Source organism: Prunus persica, chromosome G8 (genome assembly GCF_000346465.2).
Source record: "Prunus persica cultivar Lovell chromosome G8, Prunus_persica_NCBIv2, whole genome shotgun sequence".
Classification (NCBI taxonomy): domain Eukaryota; kingdom Viridiplantae; phylum Streptophyta; class Magnoliopsida; order Rosales; family Rosaceae; genus Prunus; species Prunus persica.
The window spans coordinates 2,254,071-2,260,078 of NC_034016.1; the positions used below are offsets into that span (position 1 = coordinate 2,254,071).

The 6,008-nt window shown below is 33.9% G+C and overlaps 2 long non-coding RNA genes across 2 annotated transcripts; one reads left to right on the top strand and one right to left on the bottom strand.

The window, feature by feature from the left end:
• Window positions 53-418, bottom strand: LOC109946294. The gene is made up of 2 exons (XR_002269486.1): window positions 304-418; window positions 53-183 (listed from the first exon to the last, which is right to left on the bottom strand). It is a non-coding gene; the product is annotated as an uncharacterized LOC109946294 (long non-coding RNA).
• On the top strand, window positions 135-1,004 carry LOC109946293. The gene is made up of 2 exons (XR_002269485.1): window positions 135-510; window positions 732-1,004. It is a non-coding gene; the product is annotated as an uncharacterized LOC109946293 (long non-coding RNA).

A 6,008-nucleotide genomic window follows, 5' to 3' on the forward strand; every position in this document is an offset into this window, starting at 1 on the left:
TACTCTACAAGTCTCCACCACCACCATCACCTTCACCACCTAAGCACCCTTACCACTACAAGTCTCCACCACCACCATCACCATCACCACCTAAGCACCCCTACCACTACAAGTCTCCCCCACCACCATCACCTTCACCACCTAAGCACCCATACCACTACAAGTCTCCACCACCACCATCACCTTCACCACCTAAGCACCCATACCACTACAAGTCTCCCCCACCACCATCACCACCCAAGAAGCCTTACCATTACAAGTCTCCACCACCACCACCTTCTCCTACTCCTCCAGTCTACTCACCACCCAAGAAGCCTTACCACTACAAGTCTCCCCCACCACCCACACCAGTCTACAAGCCACCAGTTTACTCACCACCCCCACCACCTAAGAAACCATACAAGCCACCAACTCCTCCAGTTCACACCGCACCACCACACCCTTACATCTACTCATCACCCCCACCTCCTCACCACTACTAGATAATGAGAGCTAGACTGCATCCAGCTGGTAAGCTCTCCATTCTTGTTTTTATTACTTGAGTTAACATTACCTTGTCAGCCTGTAACTATCAGAGAATCTGTATTTGAACAAACAAGTACTTACATTATTAATTACACTGCGAATCGGAACCAAGTTAATTAATGCCATTACTGATTAGGATGAATTGGTATATTTAGTAACAAATTGACAAATGACAGAGACCTAACAATACTGTGTCCATATTGCAGGTAAGGTGAAGACCAGGTCCAAATAAAGAAGGGGCTGTCGAAGCCGGAGCGCCTTAACCTACAAAAAAGAAGAAGATCGAGTCTCCGCAGTTGATGTAACGTTTTTATTTATGCAGATGTTGTATTTTTATTAGACAGTTGTAGTGCACTTGTTTTATTTTATATATTTCTCAAAAGAGATGCCATATGTATTGTCGTTTATTTCAACCTTCTTCCTAATGGAGAGGAGATCATCATAATAATAAAATAAATACGTTTCCCAAATTTTCCTTATTATTTCCTCTCAGATTTCTTTCTTCTTTTCCTGGTGATTAAATCTCATCCTTTCTGTAAAATAAATAATTATAAAATATTTAGAAAGATAAAAAGTGCGGGCCCCTCCATGCAATTGAAAATGTTCAATTAAAAACGTGTCACAAAAAGAATCAACCTGGATGTCCGTATCATGCATATATTCTGCTTCCTCCAATTAAAAGATTGTACATGATTATTATTGCCCTATATGTATGTAAAAAATTGTATCTGCATATGCATCCTCTTTTACGCTCAACTGGCTACATCAAGTTTCTGTCGGATATAGCAATTATTGTTGGACAACAAAGCAATTCGGCAATTGATCTGGTGGATCGCATTTTTAAAGTCCCCAACAGTAGAATGGAAATGAATGCCTAAAATTAGGAAGAGAAAAAACAACTTTTTTCCGGTTTTGAAGGGATTAGGCCATCTCCAACAGTGAAGGGCTAAACATCTTCGGTTCATTCTGGACACAAGAAAAATTTGTTAATTATCTTGCCAGAATAAAATACACGAACGTTCTTGAAAAAATAGAAACAGTTGTACACTTGTTAAGATTCAGAAATGTTTTCTTCTTTAAGTGAGTAAATTTTAATATTTTTCAAATAAAGCCTGCAAATAATGGTGGAATGCAGAGCAACTGTGCCCTGACACGGCTCAGTTTGTCTTCTTCTTATTTTCTAATCTTTGGAGTTGAGACACATTCATGGCATAGCTCGAGTTCAGAACGCTACACTTTTAAATCATACCCTTATGTTATTCTCTGCACTGCAAGCTGGTGCACGGTTATCTATAGTTTTGGGTTGTAATTAAGTTGGAGCTTTTCAATAAGAAAATAATTCATCGAGAACACAAAAATAGAAATATATGCAAATACGTCAAATTGTAATCTACACGAAGTGAGAATGTCTCCTTTTAAAGAAGCAGTGTTTATTTTCCAATTACTTCTTCTCGTGCTACGGGTTATATTTATTCATACTCACTGCTTCTCTCTAATAATAATAACATATTTTTTTCTTCCAAATAAGGTCGATATCAGGTTAAAGCAACATTTTAATAAGTTTTTAGGAAAATTTCAAAGATTTCTTAGAGATTTTAGGATTTGGGATTGGTATTTAAAGCAACTTGAGATTTGTTTTCTTTATGTCATTCAGATTTTAATAATCGATAAATTTTGAAGTTTTTCTCAAATCTTGTGGGTTGAAATTTTGATATTTTATTTATGTATTATGGGGATGGGGTCACCATGACAGTACGTGTTTGAGTAATTCAGTACTTGTCCTTTTAAGTAATCTTGTAAACGGAATTTGAAATGAAGTTGCTTACAATTTCATTAACTTTGCATGGTGGAGTGAGTAGTGATGTGACTTGACAGTAACGTTATTCATGTTCTTTAAATCAGAGAAAGTTTGGTGTGAATGTTTGTGTATATATAATATATTGAAGGATCTCTCAAATATTTGAGGGATTCTTTTATAAGGTTTATTCTGTATTGTATTCCACTAGTTTAAATTATTTATTTTGTATATATTTATTTAAAGATCATCTTTATAAAAAAATCGCTTGAATTCAATATCATTTAACCACTCAATTAAATTATTGAAATTTATGTACTTTCTTCAAGCATCGTGTTCATTAATTTTGTTGGTCTCAATTAGATGCCTTAATAATTTTCAATTTGCATGATTTTTTGTAAGAATAAGCTCTGAATGAAGATGTGAAAAATAAATATTTTGGATCATTAAAAAAAGTTTCATAAGCTACCCCAAATGATATCCGTCAAAAAAAATTATTTAAATAATCCATCAATAAAAAGGGACTGATATCCATCTTCATTTACTTGGATAGCCTTCAATATTGGATACAAATTTAAGGTGATCGTGAATAATAAAGTGGAGATTGATAAGAAATTGGTATATGATATGATAGTAGTCATGCAAACAGAGATGGATTTGATTGAAAATATTTGTCGTTTCTTTTCTTCACACCAATATATTAGTTTGGTTGTCAATTTTCTTTTGAAGATTGAAGGTTTGGTGAAATCAAATATATAAAAAATCCTCAAGACAGTGAGGTGAGAGATTTCAGAAAATTAGTTCTTTCAATGGCTGTCGTTCAAACTTATAAACACTTTGAGCAGAGGGGATTTGCCTCGTTTGGCCAGTCATCGTGACCCAAAATGGGTTGTTTTTTATATATAATTATTAGGCTCCACCTGCACTAGAAAATATTGTAGAAGGTGAAGTAATTAGTTCAATAATTGTCCTCTCTTTTTTTTTTTCTTCCTAATTTCTTTTTGGTTATTTTAAATGCTATGATATAAAATGTTTGGTATCGATTAAGCAATGAATGGGGACATAATATGATAAAGTGAGGTACAACAAATGTAAGTCCAGATTCTTAATCAAATTGTGGGGACCTTATCAATTTAATGATGTTTAAAGTCTTTTGAGATTGGTAGGAAGATAATAGGGGCACTACCCTACATATATTTTATATGTGGATAACGTTAGCTTTATATTCGATTTGATATGTAAAACGAAGTGACACACAGTCTCAAACGAGTTTTACGTTTTAAACATAAATCTCGAACCTTTCATTTTTTCTTTGTGAAAGTTTTATTTATATTGTTATGATTTGGTTTTTTTAAGTTTTATTATTTTTTATTTATTCTAAGTTTACAATCTTAGTTAGGATGTTTATGTCAGAAATTCTTCAATCATGCATGATTATTAGTGGATGCGCACAAATGTCTTAATTTTGATGTTAGACTGCTCCATTATTGTAATGGCTTTTTATGACTAATTTATATTGGCCCTTTGTGACTAATGACTTTTTTAACTGAATTATAACTGCAATCATAAATTATTATTTTTATAAAAAAAAAACCTAGACCTAAAATCGAAAGTGGTTAGTTTTTTTTTTAACGTTGTTCTTGTTTATGCTGGAAGAGACATAATTTTTAACTTTACAAGCCCTACACGTGAGTTGTACGTTACAATTATCCATCTTCCCTTGTCTGTGGAAATGGACAAGTTCTGTATATGTCAGATTCTCAGAGTCAGAGTCCGTAACTATATTGAAAGGTTTTCGGCCTCATTCCAAAAACTTTGGTACAATAAATTTCTACTGATCACTAATTCACGAATGCAATATTTCCCTTTTGTTTTGGTAAGTAATGAATTGACATATTAATTTAGGCTGTTATCCAATGTATTTATGGCTCATCAAAATGTCGCAGTTTTTGTTAACTTTTTGTTTTGTATTTGTAGAATTATGGTTATGTTCATAAACACGTGTCAATTATTAAGAAAGATAATGATAATACAGCTTGAGTTAAACCGATAAGAAAAATACTCTCTATATAAACATATCAAATGTTTGCTAATATATTGATTTTGAATTTTAGATAGAGAACTCGTTTTCGTTGCATTGGATTCTTGTGGTTATTGTCTCGTCTAGGGGTGGGCACGGTCCGGATTGGTTCGGTTTTACTCTCAAACCACAGCTGAACCAATAAGAAAATAACGGTCCGGTTTGGTTCGGATTAGCCTAAAATCATAATGAAAACCGAACCAATCCAAACCACTTGTAATCGGTTTGGTTCGGATTGGTTCGGCCGGTTTGTGCCTAACACAAAACCATGCATTTTTCAACCTGCTCTTACATTATAATGCTAACATTTTGCCATTATATCATTCCATTCCATTCCATCAAAGGCTAATACAACATCATTCCATTTATTCAAAGGTTATCCAATGTCTAGCATGCATCTAAGTTCACAATTTCCATCAAAACAAACATATACAAAATTTGCATTAACCAAGTAGCATTAAATTTACTCATTGCATTCATCACAATACAAACAAATGAAAAGCTTTTATCACAGAGAGGTAAATGCTTTTATCACAGAGGTGGAGTTTGAATGCGTATGAAATTATGAAATGGACCCATTAATTAAGATAGATAGAGTAAGAAGAGCCACACAACACAAAGAGCAAACACACATAGTAGAGATAGAAAGAGAGGGAAATACAAACACACACAAATAACTGGGATATGCAAATTAGAAGATCAAAACGTGCACCAACATTTAGATACGCGGACTCACAAAACGCACACAAACCTTGCCACATGTAAACTAAATTAAATAAATAATAAATTGATTTATAATCGGTCCGGTTCGGTTTAGGACAGTTTTTAAAACTCTCAAACCACAGCTGAACCAAACTAAACCGGTTCGGTTCGGTTTTTCAAAATGTTGACTTTTTCTTTGGTCAAAACCAAACCAAACCAATCCAATATAATCGGTTCGGCCGGATTGACCGGATCGGCCGGATTGATGCCCACCCCTAGTCTCGTCCGTTGTCAGATGTTCTTTTTACATTGCATTTTAAAGATTCCAATGTAAATTGGAGATTGTCTTTTTTCCCACTCAATCCCACCACTTGCAGTAAAATGTATAAGAAGAACAGAGACATGTGACCTATTCTTCCCAGCTTGCAGCAAGCAAGCTTCTGGAAAAAGGACATAAAAAAAAATGCGTATTGGGAAATGGGGTCTCGAAGAATCAAGATAAATCGATGGAGAGAGAGAAGCAAAAAGATGGAATAGTCCCTTTTCTCTTCACCTAACAAGAAACTATAGCAGCAAATATCATCTCATTATCTGGTGTTAAAAACTTTTAAAGGGAAAAAGAAGACCGTCGATCATTTGTAGTGGTCCATATATATACCTAAAAGTTGATTCTTCTGCCTTTTCCTTTAACAAATAAATTATAATTTGTGGGAATTAATGTAGACGATTAATTAAGCTTTTATATTGTCAAATATGATGGCCATTCTTTTTTGAGTAGTTAGATTTTTTCATCATTAGATATGATATGTTTTCAATTAAATCTGCCGCAGTGTCAAATTGTGTTTGAATTTTAGTCCTTTTATTGGATACACTAGTTTGAATATATACATAAACACCAAACTGTAG